This window comes from Ranitomeya variabilis, chromosome 1 (genome assembly GCF_051348905.1).
Source record: "Ranitomeya variabilis isolate aRanVar5 chromosome 1, aRanVar5.hap1, whole genome shotgun sequence".
NCBI classification, from domain to species: domain Eukaryota; kingdom Metazoa; phylum Chordata; class Amphibia; order Anura; family Dendrobatidae; genus Ranitomeya; species Ranitomeya variabilis.
In genome coordinates this window covers 939,343,590-939,364,746 of record NC_135232.1, presented here as the reverse complement: position 1 = coordinate 939,364,746, position 21,157 = coordinate 939,343,590, and the positions used below count along the sequence as shown (strand labels likewise).

Here is a 21,157-nt window from a genome sequence, read left to right as displayed (position 1 = left end):
ATCCGGATCATCAGGAGATTATTCGCTTTCTTGTGCTGTATAATCTACATGATGTGTTGGTGCTTGGATTGCCATGGCTGCAATCTCATAACCCAGTCCTCGACTGGAACGCTATGTCTGTGTTAAGCTGGGGATGTAAGGGGATGCATGGGGACGTACCTTTGGTTTCCATTTCGTCATCTATTCCCTCTGAGATTCCTGAATTCTTGTCTGACTATCGTGACGTTTTTGAAGAACCTAAGCTTGGTTCATTACCTCCGCACCGGGAGTGCGATTGTGCCATAGATTTGATTCCGGGTAGTAAATACCCTAAGGGTCGTTTATTTAATCTGTCTGTGCCTGAACATGCTGCTATGCGAGAATATATAAAGGAGTCCTTGGAAAAGGGACATATTCGTCCTTCGTCATCTCCCTTAGGAGCCGGTTTTTTCTTTGTGTCTAAGAAAGATGGCTCTTTGAGGCCGTGTATTGATTATCGGCTTTTGAATAAAATCACGGTTAAATATCAATATCCGTTGCCACTGCTGACTGATTTGTTTGCTCGCATAAAGGGGGCCAAGTGGTTCTCTAAGATAGATCTCCGTGGGGCGTATAATTTGGTGCGAATTAAGCAGGGGGATGAGTGGAAAACCGCATTTAATACGCCCGAGGGCCACTTTGAGTATTTGGTGATGCCTTTTGGCCTTTCAAATGCCCCTTCAGTCTTTCAGTCCTTTATGCATGACATTTTCCGTGATTATTTGGATAAATTTATGATCGTGTATCTGGATGATATTCTGATTTTTTCGGATGACTGGGACTCTCATGTCCAGCAGGTCAGGAGGGTTTTTCAGGTTTTGCGGTCTAATTCCTTGTGTGTGAAGGGTTCTAAGTGCGTTTTTGGGGTTCAAAAGATTTCCTTCTTGGGATACATTTTTTCCCCCTCTTCCATCGAGATGGATCCTGTCAAGGTTCGGGCTATTTGTGATTGGACGCAACCCTCTTCTCTTAAGAGTCTTCAGAAATTTTTGGGCTTTGCTAACTTTTATCGTCGATTTATTGCTGGTTTTTCTGATGTTGTTAAACCATTGACTGATTTGACTAAGAAGGGTGCTGATGTTGCTGATTGGTCCCCTGCTGCTGTGGAGGCCTTTCGGGAGCTTAAGCGCCGCTTTTCTTCCGCCCCTGTGTTGCGTCAGCCTGATGTTGCTCTTCCTTTTCAGGTTGAGGTCGACGCTTCTGAAATCGGAGCTGGGGCGGTTTTGTCGCAAAGAAGTTCCGACTGCTCCGTGATGAAACCTTGTGCTTTTTTTTCTCGTAAATTTTCGCCCGCCGAGCGGAATTATGATATTGGGAATCGGGAGCTTTTGGCCATGAAGTGGGCTTTTGAGGAGTGGCGTCATTGGCTTGAGGGGGCTAGACATCAGGTGGTGGTATTGACCGACCACAAGAATTTGATTTATCTTGAGTCCGCCAGACGCCTGAATCCTAGACAGGCGCGCTGGTCGTTGTTTTTCTCTCGGTTTAATTTTGTGGTGTCATACCTACCGGGTTCTAAGAATGTTAAGGCGGATGCCCTTTCTAGGAGTTTTGAGCCTGACTCCCCTGGTAATTCTGAACCTATAGGTATCCTTAAGGATGGAGTGATATTGTCTGCCGTTTCTCCAGACCTGCGGCGGGCCTTGCAGGATTTTCAGGCGGATAGACCTGATCGTTGCCCACCTGGTAGACTGTTTGTTCCTGATGATTGGACCAGTAAAGTCATTTCTGAGGTTCATTCTTCTGCGTTGGCAGGTCATCCTGGAATCTTTGGTACCAGGGATTTGGTGGCAAGGTCCTTCTGGTGGCCTTCCCTGTCACGAGATGTACGAGGCTTTGTGCAGTCTTGTGACGTTTGTGCTCGGGCCAAGCCTTGTTGTTCTCGGGCTAGTGGATTGTTGTTGCCCTTGCCTATCCCGAAGAGGCCTTGGACGCACATCTCAATGGATTTTATTTCGGATCTTCCTGTTTCTCAGAAGATGTCTGTCATCTGGGTGGTGTGTGACCGTTTCTCTAAGATGGTCCATTTGGTTCCCCTGCCTAAGTTGCCTTCTTCTTCCGAGTTGGTTCCTCTGTTTTTTCAAAATGTGGTTCGTTTGCATGGTATTCCGGAGAATATCGTTTCTGACAGAGGAACCCAATTCGTGTCTAGATTTTGGCGGGCATTCTGTGCTAGGATGGGCATAGATTTGTCTTTCTCGTCTGCTTTCCATCCTCAGACTAATGGCCAGACCGAGCGGACGAATCAGACTTTGGAGACATATTTGAGGTGTTTTGTGTCTGCAGATCAGGATGATTGGGTTGCTTTTTTGCCTTTAGCGGAGTTTGCCCTCAATAATCGGGCCAGCTCTGCCACCTTGGTGTCTCCTTTTTTCTGTAATTCGGGGTTTCATCCTCGATTTTCCTCCGGTCAGGTGGAATCTTCGGATTGTCCTGGAGTGGATGCTGTGGTGGAGAGGTTGCATCAGATTTGGGGGCAGGTGGTGGACAATTTGAAGTTGTCCCAGGAGAAGACTCAGCTTTTTGCCAACCGCCGGCGTCGGGTTGGTCCTCGGCTTTGTGTCGGGGACTTGGTGTGGTTGTCTTCTCGTTTTGTCCCTATGAGGGTTTCTTCTCCTAAGTTTAAGCCTCGGTTCATCGGCCCGTACAAGATATTGGAGATTCTTAACCCTGTGTCCTTCCGTTTGGACCTCCCTGCATCTTTTTCTATTCATAATGTTTTTCATCGGTCATTGTTGCGCAGGTATGAGGTACCGGTTGTGCCTTCCGTTGAGCCTCCTGCTCCGGTGTTGGTTGAGGGCGAGTTGGAGTACGTTGTGGAAAAAATCTTGGACTCCCGTGTTTCCAGACGGAAACTCCAGTATCTGGTCAAATGGAAGGGATACGGTCAGGAGGATAATTCTTGGGTGACTGCCTCTGATGTTCATGCCTCCGATCTGGTCCGTGCCTTTCATAGGGCTCATCCTGATCGCCCTGGTGGTTCTGGTGAGGGTTCGGTGCCCCCTCCTTGAGGGGGGGGTACTGTTGTGAAATTGGATTTTGGGCTCCCCCGGTGGCCACTGGTGGAATTGAACTTGTGTGCATCATCCCCTCTGTTCACCTGTTCCCATCAGGATGTGGGAGTCGCTATTTAACCTTGCTCCTCTGTCACTTCCATGCCGGTCAACATTGTAATCAGAAGCCTTTCTGTGCAAGTTCCTGCTACCAGACAACTTCCAGCTAAGTCGGACTTTTGTCCTTGTTTGTTTTTTGCATTTTGTTCCAGTTCACAGCTGCAGTTTCGTTTCTGTGTCTGGAAAGCTCTTGTGATCTGAAATTGCCACTCTGATGTTATGAGTTAATACTAGAGTCTTAAAGTAATTTCAGGATGGTGTATTGATAGGGTTTTCAGCTGACCATGAAAGTACCCTTTCTGTCTTCCTGCTATCTAGTAAGCGGACCTCGATTTTGCTAAACCTATTTTCATACTACGTTTGTCATTTTCATCTTAAATCACCGCCAATATATGTGGGGGCCTCTGTCTGCCTTTCGGGGAAATTTCTCTAGAGGTGAGCCAGGACTATATTTTCCTTTGCCAGGATTAGTTAGTCCTCCGGCCGGCGCTGGGCGTCTAGGGATAAAACGCAGGCTACGCTACCCGGCTACTGTTAGTTGTGCGGCAGGTTTAGTTCATGGTCAGTTTAAGTTTCCATCCTTCCAAGAGCTAGTTCCTATGTATGCTGGGCTATGTTCTCTTGCCATTGAGAACCATAACAGGCACCCTTCTTACACTGTACAATGCCTGCCATTCTATACATAGCTGATTATTGCGCATAGATGATGTTCATCACTGTTATTCATAGGATTTGTATACATAGCTGATTGTTATGTATAGGTGATGTCTCCTAGAGATGAGCAAACCTTTCAAGGTTCTGTTCGATTCGCCAAACATTTAGACGTAAGCAGCATGGTTCGATGAACGTGCCAGAACCCCATTAAATTTAATGGAAGGCCAAACCAGTGCTGCTGGTGGTGTCCTGATGTATGATTACACTTTGTCACTTTGTGTAGATCACTTAATTTTAATCAAAATAAACAAGTCATGTATCTCAGATGACTTTTACACTCCAGTCGCAGATTGGACAGACTTGACGATGGTGTCGTTTTAGTCTCATGTATTGATCTTGCGTTACTGCAGTCTGTGCCATCTTTGTGGTGTGTTCTCTTTGTGGTGTCTCCTGTGCCTGCATTTGCTACTGCAAGTTGATGTTAGACAAAATTTTTGAAATTTGGAGACTCCAAATCGGGTCTCCATCGGGTGGGTTGTCTGTGTTGGAAGATGTGTCATAGGCCAATTATACTGTTTCTATTCTCAGGAAACTCATGCCACTTTATTGCTGTGTGACAATTATTTTTTGAAATTTGGAGATTCCAAGTTGGGTCTCCATCTGATGGGTTGCCTGCAGTACAAGGTGTGTCATAGGCCTATTATACTGTATCTACTCAATGGAAATTCATACCACTTTAGTGCTGTGTGACCATGGTTGACTGCTGCTCTGGCATTTGCAAATTTCTACTCTATTTTTACAGTGGGTCAATTAATGCCACTTTTCCTGGTGTCTGCCTCTAATTTCAGCTGTTTGGGAAGCTTTTTGTCACCCCTTATGGTGTTGTCTATGTGTTTGGTTTTGCCTCCCATTGAATCTAATTGGCTTCAGGTACGTTCGTTGAACCGCTTGGCAAACATGTTCGGCAAACGGTGGTCCTTGAAAGGTTCGCTTATCTCGAGTGCCTGCAATATGACAATATCTAACCTCCTATAAACTCTATTAATAATAGTCTAATGGCCCCTGTTGTAGAAAAAAGCTGGTAAAAAAGTAGGTGCACACAACTAATAAATGCGTTAGACACACTAGATATAACCAACAACTAGGACAAATATTAATAATCAAAGACTAGATTAGTCTCCTTGATGTTGCCTATGAAAAATGGATTTTCAGCACCATGCAGAGGGTCGCAAAAAATATATATGAGAACATAAAGATAGAACAAACAATCACTGCATGAGACCTATGAGTATATAAGTGTAAAGTGCACTAGTGCATGCAAGGATGTGCAAAATCAGATACACATCATTAAACCGGAAAATCAGAGCATGGGTCAGTATACAGAAGAAGGGTCAGACAGCATACAGAAGAAGAGATGCAGAAATAAGTGACTATTAAAGGATACCAGAAACAAACCTGCATACATCAAGTCAAGACAATGTGAATGGGGCCATGTCAGCAAATAGGTTAAGAAGGAGGACAAACAAACCCCTCGTGTATCGCCACAAGTGTGTGTGGCTTCTTCAGAGGGATTCTTTTTGTATGTGTTTTTGGTTTCCTTATAAAATCATGTTTAATTTTTGGTGATCTCTTTCTGTATAGCATGCACCTTTTTCTCTTGCCCTATGCTATTTACAAGCGTGCTTTATGTTAAACTTTTCCTTATACTTTGGTGTTGCCCTCTTCACAATTCAGTTCTCTGTAGCCTTCCCCTCTTGTAAATTGCTGTTTCCCAACTTTAGACCCACAGCTGTCGGTCATCTGTCACTAAATGAACAATCATTGCTTATTTTCTTAGATAGTGTGCATCAGCAACACTGATACACCTAACGATTTTTAAGTGGAAATCTGTCCTTCTGATTTCTCACTCAAACACAGTTTTATCACGAACAATTTGTATCAGCTAATTGGGCCTCCTGGCTGCACCACGATATTAGGCCTAGAAATTGTAAGCAGAAATCTGGCCTTCTGATTTCTCACTGAAACACAATTTTATCACAAATGATTTGCATTAGCTAATGGGGCCTCCTGAGACTGCAGCACAGTTTTTCCACAATCTAGTTAGATGCTGGATGATCGATTTCCCACAGGACAGGATCCTATCTAGCTAACTGCCAAGTTCACTTGCAGCACTCGCACTAGCGGCTTCTCTGCACTGTGGCGCCAGCAAAACAAGATGTCATGTAATACAGAGAGGCAGTCAGAGAGTGCACATTACACTTAGTGCAAGCTCCGGCTGCGTCAGCTCCATGTGACATCACTATCGGGGGCGTGGCTTACACGAACTTCCTGTCTGGCGGTCCCCGACTCTCACTACTTAAACCTCGCTCTCCGGGCCAGCAGCATGTTGTAGCACAGAGTGCAGGCGCAGGAGCATTAAATTCCATATGCACCACAAGGTAATGGAGCCCCATGGCCACCCCAGAAGCTTGAGCACTCTACAGCTGTCATTGCCTTCTCCTCCATTTTTCATGGTCCTCTTCTCTGCCTGCCTGTCTGTATTACAGGACATATACTCAATCACCTCTAACCCCTTTCTTACTTCTTGTAAATCACCGTTTCCCTTATGCTCTTTATATGTTTTTATTGTACAGGTTTCCCATGTACCTCATACGTATGGTACACCATTCAAACTCCTAATCACCCCTCTACAGGTAACAACAATTCCTCCAAGGGATAATGTGGTCTGTGCTCTGTACACATCTGCGGTCAGTTTTGCTCCATATTGAGATGCCATTATTCTATATGTTACATTCTCCATAACCTTGGCCGCTTACTGTGACACTTTTACCGTTTTACCGTGCTAACATTCAATTGCCTATATCCATATGTGGATCTTCTCAACAAATATATTATGCCCTTGATCTTTAATATTGTTCCATTGTTTATCATGTGCTCTGCACTGTTGATTATGCGGATGCTATGTCTTTTTTAATAAATGTATTATGTCCTTGATCTTAATTGTCATTTCATTGTTCATCTTGTGCTTTGTACTGTTGATTAGCCTTTATTTTGATTTTTTTGGTTTATATCTATATCTACCCTAGATATTATTTCCATATTCCCTTCACTTTTTTGATTAGGTACTGTGTTTTTTATGGTATTTGTATCTCATGTTTTGTTTCTCTCTTCGCAGCAACTATATGAATAAGACCCTGGCAGGGTGGAACCATTATCTTGTCGCTTGCCACCTGTAAATACTTCCTGTACCTTCACCATAAATTGCTACTTTCTCGTTCACTATATGTGAAATGAATTTGCTGCTATGAATTCATCTAGAGTGGGTGGTGATTTTATACACTACACATCTATGGGGATCCTCATCCCACTTCATCGGCACCTCGGAACTCTCCACACTGAGTGGGCACCATTCTACATAACTACTTGTGGAACAAATACTTCCTCCTCTTGACATGCACGCCGTGCATATGATTATATATTAGATGAGCCTATGTTCTATCTTCTTCCATTTATTGGCTTCTTCATAGCAACAGATGGCGTGACATCCTGGAATTCCACTGACACTCTTTTTCTCATTGGCTATTTGTTCGATGTAAACCTGCCCACTACACATATAGATCCGGACCACACACTAGATCATAGCGCATATTGGAACTAGCGGTGTACACCGTGTTCATGACATCACCCGACGTTGTGCCATTTTTAAATTTGGGTATGTTCATTCTAATGGACATTCACATCTTGTCCCAGTGACAATACATCTAGAATTTATTTTTTCATTTAATACTTCTTATTTACTCCTTGCACATTGGTATTTACAGATTGTACACACCACTGAATACTTTGTCTCCCTTCCTTTTCTTGCTGAGCAGTTGGGTAGGTTTATACAAAAATATTAATTTTTCCTTGAATGTGCTTTATGTCTTTTGATTAATATTCTCAATATCAGATATAATGTGTGTTTTTGCATACTTTTAATTAGTTTTTTCCATATTTTGACAAATGTATTTTTTAATGTACACACTGATGTTGATAAGATTGTTTTCTCTTTATTTTGTAATACACTGATGAAGGTCATATTAGACTGAAACATCTGCTATATTGTACTTATTTTAGACTGCTTTTAAAATGTAAGAAATTCCATCCATTTGAGTGCCAAGTTTTTGTTTAACATGTATTGTGTAGACTCAGCAGTTCCATTACCGACATGTCATGGAGGTACCTCCCATAGAATTAACTCGGTGCTCTAGTCAAATACTGATGAAGCAGTCGGAACATGAAGGTAATGCCCTATCAACTAGGTCATTGCCAATTAGACAATTCACAGTGAGGGAAAATTAGACGTCATCTACTGCCATTTTCCAGAGGATAGAAAATGCAGGCAGTAATAGGTTTAGTGTGAAAAGAAACCATCCACATAATCTACATAAGATTTCAATGTTAACCCCTTCACGATATGTTGTGTCCCTCCTTTTGATGGGGGCTTCGGCGCTGAGCCCACATCTTTCCTGGCATATGTCAGCTGTTTTGAACAGCTGACATGTGCCCCTAACAGCGACAGGTGGAATCACGATCCACCTGTAGCTGTTAACTTGTTAAATGTCACTATAAATCTCTGACAGCGGTATTTAATTTGATCAGGCTGTATGCGCGTCACTGATCCCACCCATCGGCGCCCGTGTCACATGACTGCGAGTCGCCAGTGGGTTGGCATGACACGGAGTCTGCAGGAGAGCCCTGTGGTTGTCATTGCCAGATTGCTGTGAGCACTGTACAGCAGTTAGGGCTCATAGCAAGTGAAAAAATGCAGAAAAAAATAAAGAAAAAGAAAAAGTAAAAAAACAGACCTCAAAAGAGGGAGGAAGAGAAAAACAAATAAAGATAACAAAAGAGAAATGAAAAATAAAATAAAAGAATAAAAAAAGAATAGAGAAGAAGCAAAGAAAAGAAGAGGAGAAGAGAAAAAGAAGAAAATAATTTTTTGGGGACCTTTAGTCTATGTGCAAACATTCAGGATTTTTAGCGTTCTTTTAGCATTTTTCTGGCCATTTACTGCCGAAAAAAACGCTAAAATAGCTTACATAAGCATCCCATGATTTTGACGCATTCCACATTTTCTGTGCACATGCTGTGCTTTTTTCCATGGCGGAATCGCATTCCAGAAAAAAAAGCAGCATGTTCATTCTTTGTATGGAATCACGGAGATTCCACACACATAGGAATGCATTGATCCGCTTCCTTCCCACACGGGGCTATGCCCACCATGCGGGAATTAAGCGGTTCATGTGCGGTTGGTACCCAGGGTGGAGGAGAGGAGACTCTCCTCCACACCCTCGGAACCATATGTCTGTAAAAAAAAATAATTAAAATTAAAAATCGTGATATTCTCACCGTCCGGCGACCCCCGCAGTCTTTCCGCTCCTCGCAATGCTCCCATTCCCAGTAATGCCTTGCGACAATGACCTGTAAATACGTAGCGGTCTCGCGTGATGCTGCATCATCTGTGGTCATTGCCATGAGGCATTACTGGGAACGGGAGCTGCCGTGAGCATCGCGAGAAGCGGGAAGGCTGCGGGGGCTGTCGGAAGGTGAGAATATCATAGGCAGCATCAATAGTAAAAAAGTTGGTCACGCTTGTCAAACACTATGTTTGACAAGGGTGACCAACCTGTCAATCAGTTTTCCAAGCGATGCTACAGATCGGCAGGGAGTTGCAGAATTTCTGAGGAAATTTCCACAGCAATTCTGCAACATGTGCACATAGCCTTAAGGAAAAGCTAGCACCAGGTAGTATGCTCCCATAAAAGGCCCTCATTGTCAATTAGTCCTAGATCAAAAATAAACATGCACAATAGTAAATGAAAAGGAGAACATTAAAGTTATTATCATAGTCATTAGGGCTCATTCTGTTTGATCTATGTATCCATATAATATCCTTTTTGTTCAAAATCATCACATATCCCAATCTCGTCTCAGAGTGCATGATTAATGACCTATAATCTTAATTGACTTATGTTTTGTCTTTTCACAATAAAATGTTGTGGAATAAGTAAGTCGGTGTTCTTGGTGCAAATGTTAGATTTATGATGGCCTATTCTGTTCTTAACAAGTTGAGTCGTCTCCCCAACATATTGAAGTCCACAGGGACAGGTGATAGTCCCTAATGGAGAACTTATTTCCTGTTTGGAAATGTCTAAAGGAATCGCCCTTACTGATGCTGCAAATGTATGGTTTTATGCTTTAATTCACAGTATTTTCACGAATGCAATGAAACCATGCATTGATAGGCTGCTGCTATCTTCATGAACATTGTTAAGCTTGTGTAAACAGTCAAATCCTGTCATTATTTGCAGTTTTAGCTTTGACCACTAGGGGTAGCACAGTCCAAAGCAAAATCATTCATGCATTCTAATCTTTCTTGCTATCATGAACTGTCTGTAATGTCTGTGTGAAAAACATGTGCTGCGGAGAGGATTATTAATTAAAACACTGGTGCATGATGTCTCTCTCTGCTGCTTCCCCCTTTCCTTTTCTCTGCCTGCATGTCTTATTTTTTTTCATGGCCTAATTTTTTTCATGCTATATAGGTTAATTAATAAGCATGACAGACGACAAGAGGCTGGCTCACTGCCCTTTCACTTTTTGCATTTTAGTACACAAATTTTATTTTGATTTGGGATCCAACTGGTAGAATTAATGTACTGTACCTGAATTTTTTGTGAAGGAAATTGTATCGTATAAATGAAACAGTTGATATGACTCTGGAGCTTTACCCCCTGCTAGCACTTCTGCCACAGTAAATCAGCTGCCTGTTTATTTCCATAAAAATTCAATTACAGCTCAACAGTTTATCCCTCTTATGTGAGTAATTAGCGTTAGTTCTTTTCACCCTGGAAGAACTTTTAGTCTTACTGCAGGGCCAAATTTTGTCATGGTTGTCTGTTTATTTTTCTCCCAGCTTTTACTTTGCAGCTAGTTACCACATATTACATTAAAAGGCTTTTGGAGAATGTTAGCCAGATATACCCAAACTATGAGTGAGAGCAGCAGATGGTGTTTAGACAAATGAATAGGTTTGTCTGATTTACTGCATGCAAAATTCCGGAGTATAGGGAAACGTGCAAGAAAAATCAATGAAAGAATGAATGAACACAAGATAGATAGATGGGTAGATAGATGGATAAATAGATGGATATATGGATAGTATTGTGAATAGCAGATCTTCGATTTAGCCAGTATATTTGGATCCCATATTAAATTAATTTGGTTTCTTTTGGTGCTGAAGAGGTTAATAACCTTTTCTATGCTGGTCAAAAACATGCAGCTCCATTTCAACTGCTTCTGATCTGGTTGTTAACTCTTCCTATAAAACCTGGCCAGACCCTCTCTGCCCTTCCAGTGAAAGCTCTGCTTCCTTGCTCTTGTGCTGAATAGGAGCTTGCTGTTGCTATTGGATATTCATCTTCCACTGCTTTGTGCTAAAGCTAAGTAGTTGAAGTTTGGAGTTGGAGTTGTGGTGTTGTATAGTTTGGTGTTGTACGTGTGTATTTATCTCCTGGTCCCTTTTCTCATTCAGATTAATCCTCCCTGTCCCTATTCTACTCCCTACTGTTGATTGGTGCTTTTGTATGATAGAGGTTTTCTGTTATACCTTTTTTATCTTTATGCCTTGTTTATGCAGTGCCCCAGAGTCCTGGTCGTTGCAGTACTGTGGCTCCGCCACTAAGGGGAGCTATGGTACGTCTGATGGCACTGAAGGAGTTCATCTGACCAGGTATCACAGACACCAATACATTTCACAGCCGGGCCTCCAGGGGGAGCTAAGGGTTCTATTCATTAGGCCACTCCTCACACACTGGTAAAACTGGGGGTCAGCCAGGAAGTTAGAACAGAAAGCTGACTGGGTTGGAACCAGGCAACACCTTGTGGCAGAGGGTGTTGTGGGAGAAGATTCGGTAGGGTCCCTGTCAGGGGTGGGATCCTGACAGAGGCCTGGCAACTTGAGTGAATGTAACGGGACCGTGCCTGCTCAGCATAGCGGCGGTGCCCAAGGAGGGATTGGAAGCGAGATAGATTGTGCTGAGTGAGAAACGAGATCAAAGCAAGAAGGAGAATACCAGTAGGAGTCGTGCTGTGAGACCGAGGCAACATCCTACTGAGGCGCACAACCGGCGGTCGGAACGCCGAGGGAGTATTACAATATTCAGCTTCAGGCAATACTCTAAACCAACGGCAGGACAGTCAGTCTAAGGCGGGCTGTCTCACCTAAATCACCTATGCAGTCTTGGGGGGCAACTTGTGGAGAGGGGCGACTCTAGGGTCCCGGAAGAGCTTCCGAGGGAAGGACCGCAACACCTAGCGCTAGAAGGAAGGCACAGATTTCCACCTGCTAAGAGAACTCTGGAGGTGCCATTGGACCGGCCGGACTTGCGCAGCCTGGTTATCCGGATTCCGGACTGAGGACCCAGAGATCTTCAGTAAAGAGGTAAAGAGACTGCAACCTGGTGTCCTCGTTATTTACTACAACCTACACTGCACCGCAACATCACCATCTACATCTATCACTGTACGCCCCTCAGCAGGGTCACGGACCAGGCCTAGCCACCGTGACAACCCGAGAGCAGAGACTCAGAGGCCCGGTACCGGGTACCCCTCGGCCCTGCGGCAGTGGGGGCGCTACATTTACCTTTCATTTCTGTCCCATATCTCATGTGGTGGGGGAGGGGACAGATCATGGTTTTTACAGGAGCATAGTAAGGCCAAAAAGTCGGACCTCTCTACCTTTAAGAGTACCTCTGGGACAGGGATAGTTAGGGTCCTGGCTAGTGTTGAGCGATACCTTCCGATATCGGAAAGTATCGGTATCGGAAAGTATCGGCCGATACCGTCAAAGTATCGGATCTAATCCGATACCGATACCCGATCCCAATGCAAGTCAATGGGACGAAAATATTGGAATTAAAATAAATCCTTTCTTAACTTGTTGGTTCATTCTACATGAAGGAAAACAACTATGAATAATGTAGGATGTATGGGGGACGTGGCGGAGACATTAAAGGCACAGAGGTTTAGCCCAATCTAATAGAATAGCAGAATATTGTTTTGTTTTTTATGACGTTCGGCGTTAGAAAGATTTTGACTATGTTAATTTTTTTTTTATTTTGTCAGATATTGATGTTTCACTACTTCCACACCCTTCACCTTCTTTTTTACTTTTCCCACACTTTCTTCTTCATTATCCTCATCATCAGCTTCTTTGACATCAACTTCTTCACTTATTCATCTTCTTCTTCATCTTCTACCTATTATTTTTTTGTTACATTGTTCATATTCTTTTTATTTTACTATTATCTTCTTCATATTCAACTTCTTCATCATATTCTTATTTGTGACAGGCATTCCCGTAGTTGTTATCTATAAAAGTTTGAAGATTACACCTTCCGTTCTGCCTGTCACAAAACAGTTACATTTGTCCGCGTTCAGTTTGGCCTGCAGCATCAGGCTTTATCCAGGGGCACCACGAGGAGGAACGGACTGACCCCCATACACTGCTTAGTCTTCTTCTGCTTATAATTTAGATAATATCTTTTGCTCTGATATGTAGTCTTATGCTTAATGTTCTTCTGCTCTTTGTTCTGCAGCCTCTTGTTCTTCTGCTTCTCGGTCTTCCAGGTCGTCGTCGTCTCCAGGGTCGTCGTCTCCGGGGTCGTCGTCATCGGGGTGGTCTTCAGGGTCATCGTCTCCAGGGTCGTCATCATCTCAGTGGTTGTCGTCTCTGGTGTCATCGTCATCTTAGGGGTGGTCTTCCGGGTCGTCGTCTTTAGGGTCTTGAACTTGGAAATGTAGCAGAAGGTACAAGAAGGCTGAGAAAATGCCGAGAAACAGCTGATGGAACTGGAACTCGGATGGCTACCCGAAGGACCAAGAGCCAATGGAACTACCGAGGACCAGCTGACGTTACTGGAACCCGGTTACTAAGCAGGAGGTACCCGTGCTGAAAGCACTACCAAGGACCACCTGACGTTGGTGGAACTCAGATACCCAGAGGGAGGCACCTAAGCCAAAGGCTCTGCCCGGAACCAGCTGACGGTGCTGGAACCAGGATGGGGACCTATTAAGGCTTGTCTTCCTAGAGCCCAACTAGCGGTGTTGGAGCAAAGGGTCAGCAGGGGGAGCAGAGTGTAGGCCGAAGCCTGCACTGGCGGCAGCTTTGGGTCTGTTGTGTCTGCGTGGCTGTTGCAGGACAAGTTGCCGGCTACACAGCAGGGGAACAGCTGGCGGTGCTGAACCCCACTGACACATTGGCTGGTGTTTTTCTCTGTGCAGCTAGCAGTACCGGGCCCCAACTAGCGGTGTTAGAGCCCAGGGTCAGCAGGAGGAGAGGGAGCAGAGTGTAGGCCGAAGCCTGCACTGGCGGCAGCTTTGTGTCTGCGTGGCTGTTGCAGGACACGTTGCCGGCTACACAGCAGGGGAACAGCTGGCGGTGCGGAACCCCACTGACACATTGGCGAGGTGTTTTTCTCTGTGCAGCTAGCAGTACCGGGCCCCAACTGGCGGTGTTAGAGCCCAGGCTCTGCAGGGGGAGCAGAGTGTAGGCCGAAGCCTAATTGAACCAATTTTAAAGGTAACCTTTAACCCCCCCTCAGGTGTTACAAAGTAGAAGAGCCACAGCTTATGCAGCAGTAGTGCTGCACAAGTCAAAGGTTGCTCTTTTAATTTTTCTCCTTGCACACGCTGAATGAAACACGTATAACATTTAGCCCTTTATACAGTCAAACTGTTTTGGAGGCGAGAGTTCCCTTCGTAATGAGACGCAGCACAGATGTCAAGAATCCCACCTTGGTGCTGGGCGCAGCCTCCTGAGCGTTGTTATTTGCTGTACAGGAGTCTGCGCTGTCGTTTTATCCCTTGGCCTTGCGCTGTTAGCGCTGCCCATCTTCTGGCATCATTTAATGTCGGCCGTTGTGGTTTGCGATGACCATGAATCCCAGCCCCGCAGTGTCTTGACATAGTTAAAACACTGCGGGGCTGGGATTCATGGCCTGGCGCAGTACATATGTTGGCCTCTCACACTCGGGTCCTTACACCCGCTTCAGACTGCGCGGCGTCAGCTGATCCCTTATCGCATGCCACGGCCATGAAGCCGCACAGTCTGAGGAAGGCGGAAGGAGATGAGGGACAGGCGAACATATGCACTGCTCATGCCCATCAATCACACCCTCGCAGTCCAAATAAATAAGACACCGAGGGGCGTTGTGTCGGGCAGGGCGGCCGCAGAGGCGCAGGCAGCCAAACAATGATGCCAGAAGACGGGCAGCGCTACCAAGGGGGTTGCAGCGTGTCATTACAAAGGAAAGTCACACCTCCGGGACGGTTAAATGGTCACAGAGGACACATTTTAGACGTGTTCAGTTCCACATGTGTGAGGAGAATAAGTTTATGAGCCACCTTGCACACATGCAGCATTACTGCTGTACAAGGTGGCTGTAAAATATACAAACACCTGGGGGAGGGGGGACAGGTTCCCTTCAATTTAAGTTCTTGTGTCTGCGTGGCTGTTGCAGGACACGTTGCCGGCTACACAGCAGGGGAACAGCTGGCAGTGCTGAACCCCACTGACACATTGGCTGGTGTTTTTCTCTGTGCAGCTAGCAGTACCGGGCCCCAACTGGCGGTGTTAGAGCCCAGGGTCAGCAGGAGGAGAGGGAGCAGAGTGTAGGCCGAAGCCTGCACTGGCGGCAGCTTTGTGTCTGCGTGGCTGTTGCAGGACACGTTGCCGGCTATACATCAGGGGAACAGCTGGCGGTGCGGAACCCCACTGACACATTGGCTGGTGTTTTTCTCTGTGCAGCTAGCAGTACCGGGCCCCAACTGGCGGTGTTAGAGCCCAGGGTCAGCAGGAGGAGAGGGAGCAGAGTGTAGGCCGAAGCCTGCACTGGCGGCAGCTTTGTGTCTGCGTGGCTGTTGCAGGACACGTTGCCGGCTACACAGCAGGGGAACAGCTGGCGGTGCGGAACCCCACTGACACATTGGCTGGTGTTTTTCTCTGTGCAGCTAGCAGTACCGGGCCCCAACTGGCGGTGTTAGAGCCCAGGGTCAGCAGGAGGAGAGGGAGCAGAGTGTAGGCCGAAGCCTGCACTGGCGGCAGCTTTGTGTCTGCGTGGCTGTTGCAGGACACGTTGCCGGCTACACAGCAGGGGAACAGCTGGCGGTGCGGAACCCCACTGACACATTGGCTGGTGTTTTTCTCTGTGCAGCTAGCAGTACCGGGCCCCAACTGGCGGTGTTAGAGCCCAGGGTCAGCAGGAGGAGAGGGAGCAGAGTGTAGGCCGAAGCCTGCACTGGCGGCAGCTTTGTGTCTGCGTGGCTGTTGCAGGACACGTTGCCGGCTACACAGCAGGGGAACAGCTGGCGGTGCGGAACCCCACTGACACATTGGCTGGTGTTTTTCTCTGTGCAGCTAGCAGTACCGGGCCCCAACTGGCGGTGTTAGAGCCCAGGGTCAGCAGGAGGAGAGGGAGCAGAGTGTAGGCCGAAGCCTGCACTGGCGGCAGCTTTGTGTCTGCGTGGCTGTTGCAGGACCCGTTGCCGGCTACACAGCAGGGGAACAGCTGGCGGTGCGGAACCCCACTGACACATTGGCTGGTGTTTTTCTCTGTGCAGCTAGCAGTACCGGGCCCCAACTGGCGGTGTTAGAGCCCAGGGTCAGCAGGAGGAGAGGGAGCAGAGTGTAGGCCGAAGCCTGCACTGGCGGCAGCTTTGTGTCTGCATGGCTGTTGCAGGACACGTTGCCGGCTACACAGCAGGGGAACAGCTGGCGGTGCGGAACCCCACTGACACATTGGCTGGTGTTTTTCTCTGTGCAGCTAGCAGTACCGGGCCCCAACTGGCGGTGTTGGAGCCCAGGGTCAGCAGGAGGAGAGGGAGCAGAGTGTAGACAGAAGCCTGCACTGGCGGCAGCTTTGTGTCTGCGTGGCTGTTGCAGGACACGTTGCCGGCTACACAGCAGGGGAACAGCTGGCGGTGCGGAACCCCACTGACACATTGGCTGGTGTTTTTCTCTGTGTAGCTAGCACATCTGGGCGCCAACTGGCGGTGTTAGAGCCCAGGGTCAGCAGGAGGAGCATAGTGTAGGCCGAAGCCTGCACTGGAGCAAGTTGAAAGGGAACCTTTAACCCCCCCCCAGGGGTTTGTAGCTGAAAGAGCCATATTGTACAGCACTAATGCTGGAAAAGGTAAACTTAGCTCTTTTAATTATGGTCCTTGCAAACGCTGAACTTGACACTTATGAAATGTGTCCCCTCACACCGTTAAACCGTCCGGTCGGAGGGACTTTCCTTTGTCATGTGACGCAGCACAGCTGTCATTCTTACCCCCTTGGCGCCGTGCGCCGCATCCTCAGCGTTGTTTGAATCTGTCCCGGAGCCTGCGCTGTTATGTTAGCCCTTGTCCATGCACACATTTTGCGCTGCCCATCTTCTGACATCATTTGGTGTCAGGCTGGCTGCGCCTGTGCGGCTGCGCTGGCCAAGATCCCGCCTCGCTGTGTCATCTAATGTAATCACTCTGCGGACCTGTGATCCATGGGCATGCGCAGTGCATATCCTTGCCTCTCACTCCCCTCCTTCCAGCTTCTTCAGACTGTGCGGCGTCATGGCCGTGGCATGCTATTAGGGATCAGCAGACGGCGCACAGTCTGAAGAAGGCTGAGGGAGATGAGAGAGAGGCGGAGGTTAAGATATGCACTGCACATGTCCATGGATCACAGGCCCGCAGTGGGATTAAATCAGAAGACACTACGAGGCGGGATCTCGTCCAGCGCGGCCGCACAGGTGCAGCCAGCCTGACACCAAATGATGTCAGAAGATGGGCAGCGCAAAATGTGTGCATGGACAAGGGCTAACATAACAGCGCAGGCTCCGGGACAGATTCAAACAATACTGAGGAGGCGGCGCACGGCGCCAAGGGGGTGAGAATGACAGCTGTGCTGCGTTACATGACAAAGGAACGTCCCTCCGACCGGACGGTTTAACGGGGTGAGGGGACACATTTCATAAGTGTCAAGTTCAGCGTGTGCAAGGAGCACCACAAAAAAAGCCACTTTTTCCTTTTGCATCATTATTACTGCTGCACAAGGTGGCTCTTTCAGTAACAAACGCCTTGGGGGGGGGACAGGTTCCCTTAAATTTAAGTTGTGCCTGCGTGGCGGTCGCATGACACGTTGCCGTATACACAGCAGGGGAACAGCAGGCATTACTGAACCCCAATAACACATTGGCGAGGTGTTTGGCTCTGTGCGGACAGCACTTATGGACAACAACTAGCGGTGTTGGAGCCCAGGGACAGGAGGAGGAGGAGGAGGTGGAGGAGATAGGAGGGATTGCCACACACACAGCTGGGGAACAGCTGACGCTACTGAACCCCAATAACAGTGGAGCGACTGTTGGGACTGTGCGGACAGCACTTCTGGACGGCAACTAGCGGTGTTGGAGCCCAGGGACAGGATGAGGAGGAGGAGGTGGAGGAGATAGGAGGGATTGCCACACACACAGCTGGGGAACAGCTGACGTTACTGAACCCCAATAACAGAGGAGGGACTGTTGGGACTGTGCGAACAGCACTACTGGACGGCAACTAGCGGTGTTGGAGCCCAGGGACAGGAGGAGGAGGAGGAGGTGGAGGAGATAGGAGGGATTGCCACACACACAGCTGGGGAACAGCTGACGTTACTGAACCCCAATAACAGAGGAGCGACTGTTGGGACTGTGCGGACAGCACTTCTGGACGGCAACTAGCGGTGTTGGAGCCCAGGGACAGGAGGAGGAGGAGGAGGAGGTGGAGGAGATAGGAGGGATTGCCACACACACAGCTGGGGAACAGCTGACGTTACTGAACCCCAATAACAGAGGAGGGACTGTTGGGACTGTGTGGACAGCACTTCTGGACAGAAACTAGCGGTGTTGGAGCCCAGGGACAGGAGGAGGTGGAGGAGATAGGAGGGATTGCCACACACACAGCTGGGGAACAGCTGACGTTACTGAACCCCAATAACAGAGGAGGGACTGTTGGGACTGTGCGGACAGCACTTCTGGATGGCAACTAGCGGTGTTGGAGCCCAGGGACAGGAGGAGGAGGAGGAGGTGGAGGAGATAGGAGGGATTGCCACACACACAGCTGGGGAACAGCTGACGTTACTGAACCCCAATAACAGAGGAGCGACTGTTGGGACTGTGCGGACAGCACTTCTGGACGGCAACTAGCGGTGTTGGAGCCCAGGGACAGGAGGAGGAGGAGGAGGAGGTGGAGGAGATAGGAGGGATTGCCACACACACAGCTGGGGAACAGCTGACGTTACTGAACCCCAATAACAGAGGAGGGACTGTTGGGACTGTGTGGACAGCACTTCTGGACGGCAACTAGCGGTGTTGGAGCCCAGGGACAGGAGGAGGAGGAGGAGGAGGAGGTGGAGGAGATAGGAGGGATTGCCACACACACAGCTGGGGAACAGCTGACGTTACTGAACCCCAATAACAGAGGAGCGACTGTTGGGACTGTGCGGACAGCACTTCTGGACGGCAACTAGCGGTGTTGGAGCCCAGGGACAGGAGGAGGAGGAGGAGGTGGAGGAGATAGGAGGGATTGCCACACACACAGATGGGGAACAGCTGACGTTACTGAACCCCAATAACAGAGGAGGGACTGTTGGGACTGTGCGGACAGCACTTCTGGACGGCAACTAGCGGTGTTGGAGCCCAGGGACAAGAGGAGGAGGAGGAGGTGGAGGAGATAGGAGGGATTGCCACACACACAGCTGGGGAACAGCTGACGTTACTGAACCCCAATAACAGAGGAGGGACTGTTGGGACTGTGCGGACAGCACTTCTGGACGGCAACTAGCGGTGTTGGAGCCCAGGGACAGGAGGAGGAGGAGGAGATAGGAGGGATTGCCACACACACAGCTGGGGAACAGCTGACGTTACTGAACCCCAATAACAGAGGAGGGACTGTTGGGACTGTGCGGACAGCACTTCTGGACGGCAACTAGCGGTGTTGGAGCCCAGGGACAGGAGGAGGTGGAGGAGGTGGAGGAGATAGGAGGGATTGCCACACACACAGCTGGGGAACAGCTGACGTTACTGAACCCCAATAACAGAGGAGCGACTGTTGGGACTGTGCGGACAGCACTTCTGGACGGCAACTAGCGGTGTTGGAGCCCAGGGACAGGAGGAGGAGGAGGAGGTGGAGGAGATAGGAGGGATTGCCACACACACAGCTGGGGAACAGCTGACATTACTGAACCCCAATAACAGAGGAGGGACTGTTGGGACTGTGCGGACAACACTTCTGAACGGCAACTAGCGGTGTTGGAGCCCAGGGACAGGAGGAGGAGGAGGAGGTGGAGGAGATAGGAGGGATTGCCACACACACAGCTGGGGAACAGCTGACATTACTAAACCCCAATAACAGAGGAGGGACTGTTGGGACTGTGCGGACAGCACTTCTGGACGGCAACTAGCGGTGTTGGAGCCCAGGGACAGGAGGAGGAGGAGGAGGTGGAGGAGATAGGAGGGATTGCCACACACACAGCTGGGGAACAGCTGACGTTACTGAACCCCAATAACAGAGGAGGGACTGTTGGGACTGTGCGGACAGCACTTCTGGACGGCAACTAGCGGTGTTGGAGCCCAGGGACAGGAGGAGGAGGAGGAGATAGGAGGGATTGCCACACACACAGCTGGGGAACAGCTGACGTTACTGAACCCCAATAACAGAGGAGGGACTGTTGGGACTGTGCGAACAGCACTACTGGACGGCAACTAGCGGTGTTGGAGCCCAGGGACAGGAGGAGGAGGAGGAGGTGGAGGAGATAGGAGGGATTGCCACACACACAGCTGGGGAACAGCTGACGTTACTGAACCCCAATAACAGAGGAGCGACTGTTGGGACTGTGCGGACAGCACTTCTGGACGGCAACTAGCGGTGTTGGAGCCCAGGGACAGGAGGAGGAGGAGGAGGAGGTGGAGGAGATAGGAGAGATTGCCACACACACAGCTGGGGAACAGCTGACGTTACTGAACCCCAATAACAGAGGAGGGACTGTTGGGACTGTGTGGACAGCACTTCTGGACAGAAACTAGCGGTGTTGGAGCCCAGGGACAGGAGGAGGAGGAGGAGGTGGAGGAGATAGGAGGGATTGCCACACACACAGCTGGGGAACAGCTGACGTTACTGAACCCCAATAACAGAGGAGCGACTGTTGGGACTGTGCGGACAGCACTTCTGGACGGCAACTAGCGGTGTTGGAGCCCAGGGACAGGAGGAGGAGGAGGAGGTGGAGGAGATAGGAGGGATTGCCACACACACAGATGGGG

General features: G+C 48.3%; 1 long non-coding RNA gene across 1 annotated transcript in view; it reads left to right on the top strand.

The window, feature by feature from the left end:
• The window catches only part of LOC143778534 (uncharacterized), a 49,363-nt gene extending 42,063 nt beyond the window's left edge, over positions 1-7,300 (top strand). The window contains exons 2-3 of the long non-coding RNA XR_013216489.1: positions 6,419-6,478; positions 6,961-7,300. This is a non-coding gene — a long non-coding RNA (uncharacterized LOC143778534). The remainder of the gene's footprint in view (positions 1-6,418; positions 6,479-6,960) is intronic.
• The last annotated feature ends 13,857 nt before the right edge of the window (positions 7,301-21,157 follow it).